General features: G+C 31.8%; 1 protein-coding gene across 1 annotated transcript in view; it reads left to right on the forward strand.

Moving 5' to 3' along the window:
* The first annotated feature begins 8086 nt into the window (after nt 1–8086).
* The window catches only part of Pkc53E (Protein C kinase 53E), a 129008-nt gene continuing 116602 nt past the window's right edge, over nt 8087–20492 (forward strand). The window contains exon 1 of the mRNA XM_075311183.1: nt 8087–8291. The gene's annotated coding sequence lies outside the window, so the exon portion shown is untranslated. The remainder of the gene's footprint in view (nt 8292–20492) is intronic.

The raw sequence follows: 20492 nt of genomic DNA on the forward strand, positions 1-20492 counted from the left end.
TTCTGACTTGCACAAAGCAACAACAGTACCAAGCAAAAAAAGCTTCGCCAAAATAGTACTGAAAATGTTCTTTATGGATCCGAAAGTGGTGCAGAAGTGATTAATTAAACATGAGCTTGTCAAAGGATGAATGTCCACCATTTCAACTGCCGTTGCACTGAATATGCATCACTTCTTAACCCTCTAATGCCCCATTTTTTTGGGAGCTGAAAAAAAAAATTCTAAGGTTTATGATACAAAAGCAAGAAAATGAAACAAGAAAAAAATATACAGTAAAATCCAATATATGCTGCAAAGTCTCTTGTAGATTTTTAACAAAGTTTTGTTTTTATTTTAGCCGTTTTTATTGTCTGTAGTTGTTTTTTACTAAAAGCTTCCCGTTTAAAAGAAGCCCGCCTAAAGGCGGGTTTGGGCATTAGAGGGTTAAGGTGTGATCCGAGTTCAGCGTTTTGCATGTGAACAAAAAAAATTTGTGATATTTTCATATTTAATAAATTCTAACGCTTGTCTGAAACGCTTGATCTCAAATATTTTTCAAAAATTCTCAATTTTTCTAGAATGGATTTAGCATTTTTTTCGGCAAAATTTAAATAATTTGTACCACTTAAATAATTCTTATTCTGTTAAGCTATTTGAAACAAAAGAAGTAAAAAGTTTTTACGATATTTAATAAATTCAAACGCTTGTCTGAAACGCTTGATCTCAAATATTTTTCAAAAATTCTCAATTTTTCTAGAATGGATTTAGCATTTTTTTCGGCAAAATTGAAATAATTTGTACCACTTAAATAATTCTTATTCTTTTAAGCTATTTGAAACAAAAGAAGTAAAAATTATCCTTTGAAAATATGAAAAAAGCGAGTTATAAAGAATTAAAAGTTAAAAAAATTAAAAAAATTACTTCTTGAATAGTTAAAATAAAGAAGATCTTTGCGATGATATTTTTGGAAGTGTTTTTAATGTTGTGCCTTTGGAAAACTTCCAAGTTTGTTTGCTGGGTAGTTACACGCCTTGAAACTATTGGCAGCATTCTGAATATTTTAGCCCTATTCAAGCAGTATGGTATTGGTATGAAAATTGTATCTGCCTACACATATTAATAGTTTGCTTTTGACCCCTATGAATCTTAAAAATATGTTCCTTTGTGAAAAGTAAAAAGTGAAAAAAAGATAAATTTCTTGTTTTATTCTTAATCTATTGTTCCCTTCGAAAATATTTTTTTTTTTTGGTTTTTCCTAAAAAATAAGTGTAATATTATCTGTTAACTCAAATAGAAATCATATCTTGTTGGTTTTGTGTTAGCCAATCACAAGAAAATAAATATATAATTATTTGTATACTGAGCATTGGCATACATATTCCTAAGGAAGCCATAAATCCTGGTCTGCTTAAAGAATGAACAAAGACTTGCTTGTATTGTACAAATAGCGATGTGGTCACAATTACAATGACACCAATACCAATGTCCTCTATAGACCCAGCGGCGGGAAATATGGTACTACTGGGGAGGCCTGGTTTTAGTGAAGATTTTGCAGTCGTGGGGCCTGTTCATTCCATTCCAACTTCTTATATTTTATTACAAGCAGTGTCATTGAGAGGTTAGTGTTAATCCTGCGCGATAAAAATCGCACCCAATGTAGGATTTAGAAACAGCTCAGTAAATTATTTATTTATTATGATTAAAAATATCCCTACGCTTCACAATGTATCACTTCACCAATTTTTTGTTTTATTTTTAACAATTTGAAAAAATTTTGTTAAAACCGTGACTTGAACCTGACTTCAAAACAGAACGCTCTACACAACTCGGACATGTCGCATCAACTCGTTCTGTGGAGCGCTACCTATTACATATATAAGTAAAAAATGGAATATTCCTCCTCATTAGGAAAACGTATCTTTGTACTTTTCTTATCATTTCGTTTAGAGTTTTTATTAGGACATTTTATTAGGACCTTTTTTTTATTAGTAGCTTGAAAACCAAAACGACTATGTCGCCCTAATTGCATTAATAAGGCCTTCCGAATACCCGAAAAAGTGATGCATTTATAATGGATTAAAACTAAGAGAAGGTCTATGTCTAATGGATTGCTTCAAAAACCTGATAATATCATTAGTAAAAAGGGCTAATTCGAGACATGATTTTGAGATCATTAATCAAATTTGCCGCTGGGCTATGTCATCGACTACTACTACGACTGGTATAACGAACGATAGCATCAATTAAAGTTCGACGATCTATAACAAATGAAAGACACAATACCAACACTACGACAGCAGATATTTGGACTGGCAGGTTCAGGGAAACAATCCACTGTATATTAGGGTAAGTATTTAGAAATATTAGTGGAAAATTTCTTTTCCTATTAATATTTGTGGGAATTTAATTTAGTAATAAGCAAAATATCGCATGTAGCAAGAACATGCGTTGCCCTATAAAAATTCAACCTCACCGTCTAATCCAATAACAATTTACTATGGTGTGTAAAATTCTAGCCTGTATCGAATTTTTAGTATTTTTGGTTTTATGTGGTCTATTTTTCCAAGAATATTTTTTCTTTATAAGCTAATTACCTATCAGAAGATCCTCCAATATAGTCCTCAAAAATATATACCAATCTTATATATAAGCAGACACATAAGTGAAATCAATTATAATTATACGGCAACACAAATGACAATGACACTAAGGACAACAAGACTATCACTAACAGAGCAACAACAGAGACCCAACATTACCATCACTGAACACCCACAATGATAGCCAGGATTGTTTTCTGCTAATGGGTAGGAGGAGTTTTGCTGTCAGCAAAAGCAATGCTGCAACCAATGTGGGCCAATGCCAATTTCATTCTCATTAAACAATCAGCACTTCTGTGCTGCCTACCAATGCTGCAAGACAGGCTACACTGATGCCAATGACGATGATGAGGAGCAATGGTTACTAATGATACTGTTCTGTTCTGTATCTGTTGCCAATGTCGGTGTTAGTATTTTCACTAATGGGCAATTGTCATTTAAGCACTAAATTGAATGAATGATTTTCCCATAGCGATGACCAATGGAATGAGGTATGTGTTTATAAATATTTTGAACTTAACCGCTAGAGGTATGTAGAGGGGGCGTTTTCCAAATTTGTGGTTATTTAACCAATTGCCAATTGAAAGGAACAAACCAATATTCGGTTTTTGTTATGTTGTTGTCCCTGATTAGCGTGTGAACTAAATTGAAATTAAAATATTTATTTTTAAAACTAAAAACATCGGTATAGATTTTCTAGTCTACACTCTTACTTGGCCATTTACTGTACGTATCGCCAGATGATTGATAGACATGGACATTTTATTATGCGATAAAAATGTGTCATCTAAACTAAACATTATTAGTGAAATGTGTCAAGCACTATCAACATCTACCAGACAACATGTGGACAATGGGAAATTATCTCAAATAGAACTAAATTTCAAATTCAAATCGGCTGTAATATTGAATAATTGAAAATGGATAATAATAAGCACATTCATGAATAAAGCTTGAAGGAATTAGTAAATGAAATCAAATAATTAAAAAAAAAACTTAGAAATCCTCAGTTTTAAAATAAAGCAAACAAATGATAGCTGATTACATATTAAACCAGTACGAGGGAAAAAATAAAAGAGTTACGTATTATTATCTTTTGGTTATAGGTACAAATTGAGACGCAACTTTACATAATTTATTATTATTTTTTAATAGGACACTGGTGAATATAGAGACTATATTCATTTTTTACATTTTTTACTCATACCTCATTACAATTTAGCTCTTGGTAATGCTGAGGGAAAGTACTTTCCTTATAGGACATTTAATAATAATTACTTACCTACTTTATACTAGGTTACTTCCAAGATTATTTGGCAATGAAAGGTTTTGCTGGCTACCATTAAAATAAAATTTCTCACTGCTTCCTGTAATTGTTGTTTTAATGTCTGTATCTGACACTTGATTTCGATGAAACGTTTACTTATTTTCAAAAGAGTTGGGTTCAAATACAGAGCGTCTAAAAAACAAACAAAAAGAAAACTGTCAATCACCAAACAACACATAAATATAAAATGAAATTTTGAATGACCACAAAATGTTTTGAGGTTAATGTTAAAGTGTTGGGCATATCTTTCTATAGATTTCAATGAAAGTAATGAGTAAGGACCAATTAAGATGAAGAGTATAAAGTATCAAATTAATTAATTATGTCAAATAACAATGTCATTTGGGGTACATTGATGAACTTGAATAAACTGTGGCAGAATGATGCATTGCTTTTCAATTGAACAGAATCCTAATTAAGATTTTATAGTGAATTTTATGGTGGCCTTGAACAGAATCCTAATTAAGATTTTATAGTGAATTAAAGCGTGCAGAGTATACTTGTAATTCCAAATTCCAGACAGCAATTGAACTCAAAACTGGGTCTTGGACTTAGATTTGGAAAATATACCCACAGACAGATGAACATAAAGGGTCCTTAAATAGACTTAGTAGTTTTATCAAAGCCACCATGGGTCTAAATTGTTTCTTTTAGGGTGTTGCAAACATACATATGTACTGTTTCACGTTTGTGTAATCGGGAATAAAAAAGGGAACATCTTTTTGTTTAAACTAAAACTTCTTTATTTTCATGTTAGCGATTAACTTCTAACTTTATGAGAAGAGAAGATTAAGGAACTTGAAAAGAAAAGGCCAGATACAAATCGGTACACGCCTGACTATACATGTTTCCGTTCTGGCGAATAGACTTTTTCTATAATCTTCAGTATAGATGTGGCTGGGTTAAATAACTCAATTTGAACCTTAACTAGTGGTAACTTCTAATAAAGAAAACAAATAGGATTTATTCCCTTGCAAGTATATTCATCTCTACTACCACTATATATCATCTTTTCATAGCCCGGTCCCCTTTGTATGCTTTGGAATGAGCCAAAACCGTGTCCTATATAGTGTAAATGTACCCCATCAATAACAAACCCATGTTCAAGTGACCGATCCTTTCGATACGTTTTGACCATTGGAACCGGTCCATATACACCAGGGCACCAGGTCCTGTACCGGTCCTGCGAATGATTCAAAGGAAACTTATTGACACTGTTTTTAAGGAGACAACAACAATTCGAACGAGTACATTAGTAGTGTTTTTTTTTCTTTAGTTCACTTATTGTTTGCTCTATCTCAATTTCAAACCTATACTACGTTTACTTTCGCTTAAAAAGAGCCCTCATATAGCCAGGGCGTAATATCATTTCCATTACGAATAATTTTCCTTGTTTAGTGAAAGCAACACGTGTCACAGTTTCAATGAAAAACATAGAAATTTAATTTAATTTAATTTTTAGAGCAACATACAAAGCATCCTACAACAAATGATGAGGGCAATTACCGGCAAATCCTCTGGGGGGAGCAACAACATGTCAAAAAAATATTCTGACAAACGAAAAGGTAAAATGATAAGAACTCCAATGGGAATAAAATGTTTGTTTGTTTTTTTTTTTTTTGTTTTAACAAAATGAAATCATTTTTAAAGAATGTTAATAGAAATATCCAAAAAGAAATACAATTTACAAAACTTTGTAACAAAAAATATTTTTTGTGTGTGGTAGCAACAAGTTTCCATAGTTTTGTGATAATTAAGAAACCAAAATATAATAACAACTGCAATTAGAAGCATTTAAAGCAATGCCATTCAGTATTACTGAATAGCTCTCATTCAATACTCAACGAAGTGCAATTTAAGTTAATTGATACTAAAGGTCTGCACAAGTATGCTTGAAAGCGATTTCAAATGGCTTGAATTTTTATAGAACATTCAAAACATCAGCGCTTCGCGAAACAAACCGAACAAATACATCGTTCGACGGCAGCATGGCTTGAAAACACAAGCACAACAAAAGGCAATCGAAACCAAAGCAAGCATAACAAATATCAAATACATGTTGCATAGAACATGTTGCTACTTGGGTTATAAATGTTTTGCGTGGGTTATGCATGTTCTACAGAACCTCAAGCAGCACAGCACATTGGTGTGATTTAATTTTGTTTATTTCTAGAGTCGAACTTTTAGGATTAAAAATGAAAATAAATTACATTGATTTTCAATTTTAACATAAAAGAATTTTTAATTTTATTTATAGGTTTATAGTAAAAAAATATAGTTATTTCATTTAAAATAAAGGAAAATAAAATACCATTTCATGGTTTCATTTAATAAAACTATCAGTTCTTAAAAAAAAGACAATTGTTTTGTCTTTTTAGATTTGAAATAAATTTGTTTAATTTCTGAATATTGAGAATCTGATTGATTGGATGTCTAAAATTATACCATTTGTTAGTCTATTTATAACAATATAAAAAAAAATAATCACATGGATTTTACATTAAAAAAAAGTTTACTTGGATCCAAAGATTTTGACCTTCCCTTAAGGATTTTGGTATTGATTCCGAGCCAAAGATGCGGCTTCTTTAAATAAACCTATATGGCCTTAAATCTGGGATCAATAAAATTAAAATTAGGATTTAGATCTTTCATTTCATTTTCGCGGTAGATTAATAAAGCTTTTCACGTACAAATAAATGCCAGTTTAAAAATTCAAATTATAGCGTATACTACAAAGTAAAGATGTTTTCTTAATTCCAAAAAAATAATGTAAACCAAAAATGCTAAATCTTCACCAACACGCACGCACCAACTGTCCCAGCATTTAATTTTTTGCTTTCAGCTCTTTTAGAAGATGTTTCAAGCATAACAAAATGTTGCAAATACTTCAGAACATGCATACAGGTTCTATAATGCTTGCAACTTTGATGCTTGGTTTCGAATAGAACCTTCAAAACATCGTTCGTTTGCAACCAAATATGGGTAGGTTATGTTCTGATATTTGTTTTATTTGATGTTTGAATGTTTTGCTTATAGCTATGTTTTGAAAGTTCTATTCATGTTGCAGAACATTTTGAAATTTGAAAATTCAAATATGCTTGTGCAGACCTTTAATTGATACTGCCACTTTAGTGGAGATGACAGTGATGGTGGCCATAGTGCGGGGCATGTCATACACAGAAGCAGGCAGTAGCAGCATTGGTGGCAGTTTCAGAAGACTAATGTCTTCTTAGAAATCATTCATGTTCATTTATTAAGTCAATGACACTTCATCAAAATGTCGTTTGGTGTGAAACCATAAATAAACAAAAGCACTTTTGTCTACAAACAAACCAAAAGCAAAAAACCAAAACGGACGTTCACAAAGCCATTGAGGAAAATGCAAAGACTTTTTGGCGTCATTAATGAGAGTTCGTCACTCTTTAAATGAGAAGTACTAAAAATAATCACATAGAATAGCCAACTGGAAAAGAGAGAGAGAGAGAGAGAGAGAGAGTGGCAGAGCTAGAGAGTGTGAGTTTTGAACTCATTGTAACCAAGATTCGGTAATTGACGTAACCGTGTCATACGTATTAAAATTGCCTTCACCGGTTCTTATAAATAGATCCTCATTACCTACATTTACTTTTTGGAGATTTTAGGATCTTTAACAGATGTTTTAATTACTTTTATATTGACCGATTTTGATACAGCTCTCATATATAGCAGAACAACCCCCTATTCTAATTCTTGAGATTTTTGGAGGTTTTATAAAGATTCCCGATTTTTTCTGGAGATTTTAGGACCATTAATATATGTTTTATTTACTTTTACAATGTCCGATTTTTATTTGATACAACCTCCATATATAGTAGGACAACCCCCTACTCTAATTCCTGAGATTCTACGAGTTCTTATCCGTATCGCTTGAAATTTAATAACACATTTGCCTGAAATTTGAATCTCATGAATATTCTTCACTTCTCCACTTGTTAATATTTTGGATTTAGCGCCATGATTTGCCTGCTCATATAGCTAGACTGTCACATTCTAGTTCTTTTTATGAGAAAAAACGCAATGCTTATTTAAAAAAAAAAAATAAATAAGAAAATAAACACTTATGGCAAGTGCAAATATATAATGACGTTTAATGTGCTCTGCAGTTTCAGTGTTAGTCTGGTGTCGGTTTCGAACAGTGACCGCGGTTGCATATGTATCTCGTACATAAGGCAAATTAAAAAAGAGCGTTGAATACCAAGTGCCAAGAGAATTGCTGTCAAATGCAACAAAAACTTGCATTACAGCAGCAGCAACAGCAGCTAACAACATCAACAAGCCAGTACAAATTAAATGTTCATTTTGAGTGGCTGCGCGTGTGTGTGTTTATAAAGGGTGATTCTTTTGAGGTTAGGATTTTCATGCATTAGTATTTGACAGATCACGTGGGATTTCAGACATGGTGTCAAAGAGAAAGATGCTCAGTATGCTTTGACATTTCATCATGAATAGACTTACTAACGAGCCACAACGTCGAATTTTCAGTGAATGGGCCCTAGAAAAGTTGGCAGAAAATCCGCTTTTTTATCGACAAATTTTGTTCAGCGATGAGGCTCATTTCTGGTTGAATGGCTACGTAAATAAGCAAAATTGCCGCATTTGGAGTGAAGAGCAACCAGAAGCCGTTCAAGAACTGCCCATGCATCCCGAAAAATGCACTGTTTGGTGTGGTTTGTACGCTGGTGGAATCATTGGACCGTATTTTTTCAAAGATGCTGTTGGACGCAACGTTACGGTGAATGGCGATCGCTATCGTTCGATGCTAACAAACTTTTTGTTGCCAAAAATGGAAGAACTGAACTTGGTTGACATGTGGTTTCAACAAGATGGCGCTACATGCCACACAGCTCGCGATTCTATGGCCATTTTGAGGGAAAACTTCGGAGAACAATTCATCTCAAGAAATGGACCGGTAAGTTGGCCACCAAGATCATGAGATTTGACGCCTTTAGACTATTTTTTGTGGGGCTACGTCAAGTCTAAAGTCTACAGAAATAAGCCAGCAACTATTCCAGCTTTGGAAGACAACATTTCCGAAGAAATTCGGGCTATTCCGGCCGAAATGCTCGAAAAAGTTGCCCAAAATTGGACTTTCCGAATGGACCACCTAAGACGCAGCCGCGGTCAACATTTAAATGAAATTATCTTCAAAAAGTAAATGTCATGGACCAATCTAACGTTTCAAATAAAGAACCGATGAGATTTTGCAAATTTTATGCGTTTTTTTAAAAAAAAAAGTTATCAAGCTCTTAACAAATCACCCTTTATGTGTATGAGTGTAGGAGAATGCATATCATGCCTTATGCTGTTATCCAAGCTATTTTGCGTGGTACTATGCTCATATTTTCGGCAGTTCCCCCTCCATACATTTAAGTGATGACGTATTTATGAGTTTTTATTTCACGATATTGGCTCTCGAGAAATCGCAACGAATTATCTCTTGAGGCATACTGTAGTTCTTAACGCACATTTGTTACGATTAGAAGAGCAACGCGGTGGTGGAGGGTGGTACTGGAGTGTTGTATGTCAAACAGCTTGAAACGATTCAAACGGACTTGTCATCTAAACTCAGTGTAGTGCCGGATCAGTGTCAGTTTACACCAGCAAAGACAAAATTTGACAAACAAAAACATAACACACGCGAAAGAATAGAAAAAATTCTCAACACTTGTTTATGAATGGAATAATTGAAAAATTTAATATGTACACAAGTGTATTAAAAACGGCAAATATATACAGAATATTTAATTAATGACATATTTTAATATGGCCATAAATGCCTGTGGCAAGCCATAGTGGGCTTTTTTTTTTAATAACCAGTCAAATGTCATCACACATTTGCGATTGAAATATCACTTTGTGTCGCTAATAGGGTGTACGCGTGTGTGTGTTTTTTTCCTCGAATATTAACGATATGAATTTTGTATTTGAAAAGTGTGTGATGGAAAAACTATCTATCAGTATTAGATTAAGAAGATACACATACAAAAAATAATTATACTGTAATTTGTATAAGAAAACGGGTGTAACTCATTTTCAGTAATAAGACCCCAGAGAAAAACCATCAATACCGCCTGGTATTAGCAGTAATGCATATTAATTTCGCCTTAAACATATCGATAACTGGAAATATCGATGATTTTTTAATAGTGAACATTTTTATTGCCTTAATGGAAATATCTCTGTGAAGTTTTGGGGAATATTATAAATTTTTGAAAGAGGACACTGAAAAAAAATATTGTCATATCATTAAAATACGAATATGCTAAACTTTTCATTTTGTTTTCTAGTTAGGAGATTCGGCTAAAAAATTTTTATATTTATGTTACATGAAAGAAAAATTTCATTAACTAAGGTAAACAAGACTTTAACAATTCATAAAAATTCTTTAAAATTATCGAAGTCATCTTTAAATATCTTGACTACAAAACAAAAATAGGAGAAATTGTTCCACATTTTTTATATATATATTATTATTATTATTATTTTATTTTTAAGACTTTTTGTTTGAAACTTAGCATAATTTCTACTAGAAGTCAAGTCTGAACTCGGAAAGTTGTAGACTTGAAACTCAATAGACACACCCAGAGAAGGAATATGATCACCTCAAACATGTTTTAAGAGCAAAATGTTATTTTTGGGTGGTGACCATGTAACATGGTTTTCGCAACCATGTTATTTTCTCGGAAATCATGTATCTGATTTCGGCAAGCAGGTTATATTTGACGAGAAAATAACATTATAGTGACAAGCATGTTACATGGTCACCATACAAAAATAACATTTTGCTCTTGAAACATGTTTGAGGTGATCATATTCCTTCTCTGGGTGCAGAAACTCAACAATAAGAACTATACTACTTTCAATTTTAAATAATTTCATTAGAAAATTTCCCTCTTGTCCCATGATATTTTCGTTGAATATACAGTACCTATATCAAAAGCATACCCAAATATTTTTTTCTGTGTAAATACAATACGTCTTCTTGAAATTATGGTAATACTCCATATGGGCTATGGCAAACAAGAAGTATCATACATTAAAAATTCATTTAAATACAAAGAGAGACGCACTAATCGAAGCAAACAAGAGATCGAAACGTTTATGATGTCAGTGAAGCAGACAAAAACAAAACCATATTTAATTGCAACCCAAAAGAACCGGTAAAAATTTAGACAATACCTTAACGAAGAGAACAAACACACACTCGATATAAAATACAACATTATAACATCTCCAACATGGGTAACATCTCTTAAGCTCGCATGGTCTTGTTGGCCATTGAAAACCATAAGCTGAGTTGTGGAGCCATCAAAGTCTTCGGCAAAAGTTCATGACTAAAACAAAACAAAGCAAAGGGGATATTTAAAACCTAAAAATTCAAGGGTCATCAATAACAACAAGTTTTTTGGCAAGCAAAAAAAAAAATAAAAATAAAAATATTTAACATGGGCAGAGATGCCAAATTAGACGATTTAGAAACGGGATCATAGAAGTTGAAAATTAACAACATAACAAGTGTACATCTGTAGTAATATTAGCTGCATCTATAACTTCTCAAGAAAAAAAAAAAAAACAAATCCAACTCCCATTTCAGCATTTATAAAAATAATTGCTGTGATTTTAAACTTCTAATATGACATCACTGTAGTGTATTTTTTATTTATATTTTAAATTTAATGAGCATTTTAAAAAGTCTTTAAGGCAACATGGTTCTCTCACTCCTTTTAGCCTCCCAAACAAATTTCAAAGCAGGCAAAACGCTCGACCAGTTTTTATATATTAATGGTATAAATATGTGTCTGTAGATTTGCACCAGATGTTGCCACTACTGACCCAGACATGATTTCAATGTATACAATGCCGTGAGTATTAGGATTTTTTAATTTTATTAGTCAAGCCCTCGACAATAGAATGGGAAGTATACTAATTTCGTCATTTCGAATGTAACGCTTCAAAGCATTGAATTCCATTTTTCGCCATATTCATCTGGTGAAATTAGCCCGCCTGCCGAATGAAAAGAGATTCAGAGGTCGATAAATTGTATGCATGAGAGAATTAAAACGATCTTTGGCATCTTAACTTCTTTAAAATGGCACATTCCAAGTTAGTTTATACGCACCCATTGACATAACCAGCGTTGCCAGAATTGTTTCACCAAAAACCGCTAGATTTGCCCAAAAAATAGCTACAAAAAGGTAAAAAATCCTAAAAAATAGCTAGAAAAAAAACTAATTTTTTTTGTATCAAAAGTCACATTTTTGATTGATATTTAACAAACTTAAAGACTTTATTTCACTTACAATGCATATTATTTTCATTTTAATTCCACTTCTGTGAGACTGTAACAATATCTAAGGCATATTAGCTCTGTTTGCGTATTCGATACATTTTGATTACTATCACAAATTTTTTACTGGAAGTCCTTCGTTTTGTGGGAGCTACCTTCCCTACACCTCTATTTTATTTACTTGTTATTTTAAAATATTAAATGATCTAAGCATGTTTTGGATTTGGTAAAAAAAATGATTTGTCATTTTTTTAAATAAAATTTTAGTTTGGATTTGAAATTGTGAAAAATTCGAAATACATTACTTTTATTTAAATTGCAGAAAATACCTATAGTTTACATTTCCCAGTAAAAACATTTTCCTTTTCTCCATGAGCTATCAAAGTGCTTTAAAAACGTGCTAACGCCAACTTAAATTTCCAAATTCAGACTCGACTTCAAGTAGAAATTATTGTATATATACGTTTTTAAAATAAAGTGTTTAAAAACATCTTCTATTTTTGAACGCTATTTTGGTTTGTGGTTAAGATGCAAAAACTCCTCACATTTAAAGACTATTTCATTAATTCTTCCTTCTTTCATGAAAACATACCCATTTTTAAGTCGAATCACTTAATTATGAGGACAAAACGACTTTATCGTCTTTTGGACAAGGAAAACAGTTTATATAAAAGAAATTCACAAATGCTATTATAACCAAAATTCACGTTCGTATTTTAAGGAGACGACAATATTTTTTCAGTGCACAAAGCTATTCACATCTACTATTTTAATTTAGTAATATCGTAATAACTTTAGAATATTATAATAACATAAAAAGGATAAACGAGTCAAATGATAATATTCCCAATAATTTACTGACAGTTTATCTAACAAATTTGTATGGTAATAGTAGATTTAAAGTTTACGATAACTTTTATGTATATAATGAAAAAACTTTACAACAAGGTGTATTTGCTACAAAAATGCCCGCATAATGGCTGGAATCATTATTAATGTTTCAACTGAGCTTTGAAATATGTGGAAACCCTTATACTTGCATCAAGGCTTAGATAACAACGCCGATTTATCCATATTTCAATAGAAACATGTCGAAAATAAAAAAAGCCAAAAATAGCTAAAAGGGTCATGAAAAAAAGCCAGAAAAAAAAGCTAAAAGCTAAATGCTAAATGCATTTTTTTCCCGCTAAACGTCTTCAAAAAAAGCCAAATCTAGCGGGAAAAAAGCTAAATTGGCAACGCTGGACGTAACTAGGAGTGAGGCAATATCTAAAAATTTAAATTTCATGGACCACGACTGAAACTTTTGGATGGATCACATTTTTTGTTAAAGAAAAGAAAAAACTTTCCATAAAAAAACAAAAGCTGTTCATAAAAACCCCATCTCCAGCATTAACCGGTTATCGTAATTAATATTTTCGACAATCATAAAAGGGATCCGGCAATCGAAGATGGACTATATGGGCCAAATCCCTCTTGGCCCTTTTAATTTTTGTTTTTGTTCATATTTTCTTTTAATTTAAATTAAAGGAAAAAAGTGCCAAGATAAATAAATTATAATTAAATTAAATTTGTTTTGTCTTTTGACCAATTTCCATATAATTAAATTAATTTTGGCTAAATTATACTCCATAATAAAACAACCCGACTCAAAATTGAGTCGGATCTCTAAAATGACACATTAGATCTAAGAAGATATGAAGGGATATATAAGCATGATGCTAGATACCATCAGATATGTACAGATATAATATAAGATCTGACAATCTCTATTGCTATATCCAATTCTATCGTATCATTGGATCTGTCTCATTTTTGAGATCTAATCAGATCCAATTACATATCAATTTTTACACGGGAATTTAAAAAAGTTAATTAAAGTATACAAACAAATTTACTGTTAACTATTAGACTATCAGATAAGGGTATAATTAAATCGGTCTACCCGACTGGCCCGTGAATTTTTCTTTTTTTTTTCATAGCTGACATTCAACTTCAGCACCTACATCAAAATAAACGGCTATAGGTTATGGGGTGGTGGCAACATAACACCGCTCTACATTCATCCTAAGAACAACAATGGCCAGAGAAACAAATGTTAATTGATCGATTGTATACCATTTATTAAAGCATACAAAATTTTTATATGAAATAGTAAGTGAATGAGTGAGCTGGAGTATATGTTGCTGTAGCTGTTGCTTGGGCTATTGTTATGGTTCGCGGTGTTTAATGTAAACAAATGCGAAACAGCGCCAACAACATCGATACTCTGAATACCCACCCCCCTTCATAACCAATATAGCAAATTATGTGAGATTATTGATAAAGAGTGTATGTATGAAAGCGAGAGAGAGATGGAGAGAGAGGAAGAGAAATTAAACTAGCCATACACAAATAAAGGGAATTGAAACTTAAATAAAATGAATTTATTTATGACATATAAAACAAACAAATAAATCGCCAATGAATCCCTAACGGAGAGATATAAAAATATATGAAATATGTGTTCGTTGGGGGGTAAAAAAATATACACTTGTGGTCTCCTCTTCACAGTGTGATTGGGTGTTGATGGTAGCGGTGTCAGTATCGTCTTCGATCTATGTCGTTCGTTTTCAGTAACGGCGGTGGTGTTGATGTCGATGTCAAGTGACTACCAATTGAAAAGTGTGTGATCAGTGTGATTTTTTAGTGTTTTGTTATTGTTGCTTTATAAATTAATATTAATTAGAGTGTATGTAGGCAATATAACACAATAGTGCAAGCGAAGCCTGATTACGTCGATAGCGACGATGATGATGATGACAATAACGAAGACAACAAGAAAACTATTCTTCCTCCAATTCTGTGCTTGCCATACAAATTAAATGCTAATTGACGGAAATGTATACCCCACAAGCCCTCTAGCAAAAAAAAGTGCCTATTGAATATCAACGTATTCTAATAACAACCAAATAACGCATCGTTAGACATCAAACCGCAAAACGTGTCATTTGCTTAAATGAATTGAAGAAATAAAAAATGAAAAAACAAAAACGCAAACTATGGCAAATTCCTACGTATGCCTAACACCCAGTGCCATAACAAAAAAAAAAAAAAAAAATTAACAGCCATTACAAAAGAACAATAAAATAATTAAATAGCCACAACAAAACAGCCATGAAATCGATTTGTTTGCTTAAAAATTCACGTGCAAGAGTGTCCGCAAAAAAGGTCCTATGATCGTAATGATGCAGTTTTTACAATGAGAAACGAGTGAAAAAAACAACTAAACATATCATAAACATAACATGAGGGAAACATGATATTAAAGATTACACTCAGAGAAAAAAATAATTTTAAGTAGAAATGTTTATTTTTTAACAATTTACTAAGCCAAGAAATCCATAACATATTTTTCTATCATTATAGCCGATTATAATTTTGTGTTAAATATGTTAATCCTTTAAGTAAACGAGAAAAATGCTTGGTTTCTGCAAACTATGGCCATCAGTCAGTTTCTTTTTCATGCGTATAACCGTCTGTATATGTATTCCTGTAAACGAAGTATCGACCGTTTTTCTGTTCGATGTTATTATTCCCATGCCAGCGAATTTGGGGATAGATTTTCTCATAACCCCAAAAATACAGTGAGCAAAACTAAAAGTTGTACACCAATTTTAAATAAATTGTGGAAGGATATGAAAAATATGAAGTACATATATATTCAAATTAAAGCTCGAATCTCAAGCTTTAATGTAAGGTATATAGTTCACAATATATCTCATATTGGTGTAGAACTTTTTTCTTTGGTGACCGATACGTTGGTGTTTAACTCAATTTTATTGGCCGAATATGATGACCATAGATAGTATTTTTCCTTATGGATAAACCTTTTGCTTAGAAATATGATTTTATGATTGTCTGTCTTATTAAAATACCAAACAGTTTTCCAGGGAATATTAACCAATGTTTTCATAAAATCAGGGTAGAAAAATATATTAAAGGCACCAAAGAGTTTTTAAATTTCATTACGTACTTAATATTCACAGTGATGTTTATATCTTTGTTTTCTGGTTTATGCATCCGAGATTTGCAATGACCCATAAAAAGCGAATATCATAAATGTGTGCTATTTCTACAAAAAAACAAAAAAAAAAACAAAATTAAATGGCTTGCAAACACGCCATTAAAAAAATAAAATCATACACCATGACATTTATATATGTATCAAAAACAAATAAAAAAATTGAAATTCTAGCACATTCTAAAATTAAAAACCTGAAAGTGTTTAATTTATTAATCGATACAAATAAGCAAAATACATAATAGCTCAAATGAGTTTATGAGCTGATCAGTAGGGAGTCCAATTCAATTAAATTGGAATGGTACTTTTAGTAAATGTTTTGTTTTTTTTTTTTTTTTAGAAATATACTTGTATCTCGTTATTGACTAACACCATGATTTATGAAGGGGACAAAAACTTGAAATTTGAATTCGTTAAAAAAAATTGATTACAAACCGAATTAATTTACTACACATAATCTACATATAAATAAATAGCAGTAGCTTGTCCATAGGAATAATTAAAATTCGAATATGAAATCAATTTACCGAAAAAAGCAATAGAAAAACTCTTGAAAGTTATACCAATTCCATATAGGTATACCCGCCATGCCATTATATTCTTTACTTGCCACGAAAAGCATTTGTCTTGGGGGCTAAAATGTTATAATGTGGACCAATGCAATGGTTGGAAGGACGGCAAAAATACTATGTTGTGACTCAGACCAGTCAAGGAGAGCAGGACGACAGTCACACGCAGGGAAGGAATATGATCAGCTTAAATATGTTTCAAGAGCAAAATATTATTTTATAAATTTAACGTAGTATTTTTCTAATTCACTTCATGTTTAGGCAGATTGTCATATTGTCTGAAAGAACCAATTTTATCTCTTTCCTCTTCAAACACAAATTTCCAAGAACTGTGCCAAGTTGTGGTTAACGTTTCGAAGAAAAAAAAACACCATGAATATTAAATATTAGAACATTTTCCTAAGAATTAATGATTTTGATTGGAGGTTTTCATTTCATTTTATACAGACGCAGAAGCGCACTTATTAACCTTCAGTAGACCACAATTGATTTATTTGCTTTACAACATCGTAATACAACTGCTACAGTCTCTTTTATTTGCAATATTGTCTAGGTGAATATTTGGATTGGTTTGTAGGCTGCTAACAATAACCGCATGGACAGACATACAAAATGAACAGAAAAAAATGAGTTTAACCAAAATGGCATTTAATACCAGTTCTAATATGACATAATTGGTAAAATTTGTAAAAACTAGTTTTTTTTTTTATTTTATCTAGAGATTTTTCTTTTAACGAAATAATTTATGAGATTAAATCAATCCTGGTGTGATTAAAGGGGGGAGGTGTAATAAAACACACTACAATATCAAATATTTTGGATATATTTCAATTATCAATAATACATGTTAGACCAATTTACATAGAGTAATTTTCATTGACACGTATCGAATACTCAGGATTCTGCTTTAGAATTCCAATATTTTTTCTCTTTACCTTTTGCACTGCAGGCATTAAATTAATTTTTTTTATTAGCCCCATATAACATGTCTTAGATGCTGCCTGGCAATACGAAATTTACTTTGATAGTTTTATTGCTAGCCAGTAATAAAGAACATTTGCCAATATAAACATGTTGTGCTGTTTGGGAGAGTGCAAAAAAAAATTATATAGGCATTGGAAGAATTTTAGAATATTGAGACAGTAAATTAATCAATGGAGGGTAAATATTATACATTACGCTGGTGCTACAGCTAAGAGAATCAAAACAATTACAACAGAAACATGAATAATTTGATAAAAAAAAATATCTAGCTATCGGATTGAATTCCGCCATTCTAAAGGTATTAGAAAAGAGCTGTGTAACATTACAGACAAACATCCATATTCTCGACAAAATGTTATTAATTTAGATCAACATTTTTGATAGGATTTTACGAATGTTGGTGCAATGCTTATAGAGTTAAGAGTTGTACACGAAAAAAAAATATTTGTTGTCTTTAATCAAGAAATTAATTGATCCAATGAATTTTTAATTGAAATGTCATGAATCAAAAGTCAATTAAACAATTGACTTTTGCACCACGGGGAACCACCGTGGTGCAATGGTTAGCATGCCCGCCTTGCACACACAAGGTCGTGGGTTCGATTCCTGCTACGAACGAACACCGAAAAGTTTTTCAGCGGTGGATTATCCCAACTCAGAAATGCTGGTGACATTTCTGAGGGTTTCAAAGCTTCTCTAAGTGGTTTCACTGGAATGTGGAACGCCGTTCGGACTCGGCTATAAAAAGGAGGTCCCTTGTCATTGAGCTTAACATGGAATCGGGCAGCACTCAGTGATAAGAGAAGTTCACCACTGTGGTATCACAATGGACTGAATAGTCTAAGTGAGCCTGATACATCGGGCTGCCACATAACCTAACCTAACCTTGGTTTCAATTAAAAAATTTGTTGAGAAAATTAAATTTTTAATTGAGTTTTTTTTTTAATCAATTAATATTTTAATTGGAAAAATTTTGGTGATATATGTTTTTGTGTAAGATAGCGATATATTTTTCAAAAACAAAGGCTAACACAGGTTTCTACATATTCAAATATATCATGGATTAAACAATAATTGAAGACAATGATGAATTCTGACTTTTTTTATTGTAGAAAAAAAAAACAAGAATTTCATTTCTCTAAAAAAATATAATTGTCAACAAACATTCTGTTTTTTGGCTACAGGTACATACTGTTCGCCCCATCTGAATTTACTTATTTCTAATTGATTGTCTTGTATCGAAATAAACAAATGTAATCTGTTCGAAATTTAAATTTCAATGTCTGTGATACACGAAAAACCAGTCACTAAAAAATCTAGAACAAGAATATCGGATTTCGTTTTATACTAAAATTTATGATACAAAAAAAGCGTGCTATAATAAAATATCACTTTGTAGTGCTTTGTTTACTGGATTAATGATTATTTGCTATATTCTAATAAACGGAATCGTAATATTTAATTTCTATATTGATTTTATTGCATCGAAATCATATATAAAAATGTACAATTGAATAAAAGAAATATTATTAGAGGCAAACAGGTGTTATGGAGCAAACAACGAGTTGTTCATGAAGGCTATTGACCTAATCAAACATGTTACTTCAAAAGTTTTTGTAAAATATTTAATTCAATTAAAAATTGTTTTCTTTTAACCCTATTATGTAGTTTTTACATTTTTATTTATTTTTACATTTGAATACATATTTAACAATTTAAAAAAAAAAAACTAATAATTTAGAACTACTTTCTAATGGATTTTTCATTTCTTGACAAATCTTTTAAGTTTCTAAGTTTCCCATTAAAAGTTCTTACCACTGAAGTCCCCAGATTTATATGTATGATGGATTTTTTATTTTCAAATAACTTTAGATTTATGTGAAACCATTCTCCAAATAAAGATACTCCATACATACTCCCCAAATCTCCCTCTCAATGGAAATATATGCTCTCACTTTTTCTAAAACTCCACATTTTACTAAGCTCACTGTGATTAAATGTGCTCTAAAACTTCAACATTTTAAGGTTCTCACATAATTCAGAATCCCAAATACCATTGTGTAGAGGTGTATGTGTGTTTTTGTGAGTACGGAAAAACAAAATTCTTAACTCCTTTCCATTAGTTTTTATTTTCTCCCTCTCTCTGTCTCTCTAAATATAGTTTTCAAATATTTCTGTGCATTGGTATTCTTATAATAACAAACACACCAAACTACAGGTGTGAGTAGAAATTATTAACGTGTTGCTTGTATTTATTGACAACAACTTGGAACAAACAAATGAAACAAGTGGCAAGAGACTACTACTCGATACAAACACAACAAGGTGCAAGATAACAACATAAGCAATGCTCATTATTCAAACGCACAAACACTCTAAAGCATTCCCTTACATGCCAAAAGACATAACAAATGTTTTTGTTGGGCTTTGTTTTGTAATATTTTGCCCGTTACACAACCCCTCTACTCATTCAAATGGCAACAACCCCTTGCAGAATTTACAACTATGTTCATGGCATAGAGAACCAATGCGACAATGCTGAGGGGTGAAATTTAGTAAGAGTGAGAGAATTACAAATCACTCAGAGAGCAAGCAAAAGCCTTCTTTAAAGAGAATATTGCAACCTGTAGTAGCCATATAAAGC

Source organism: Haematobia irritans, chromosome 5 (genome assembly GCF_050003625.1).
Source record: "Haematobia irritans isolate KBUSLIRL chromosome 5, ASM5000362v1, whole genome shotgun sequence".
Classification (NCBI taxonomy): Eukaryota; Metazoa; Arthropoda; class Insecta; order Diptera; family Muscidae; genus Haematobia; species Haematobia irritans.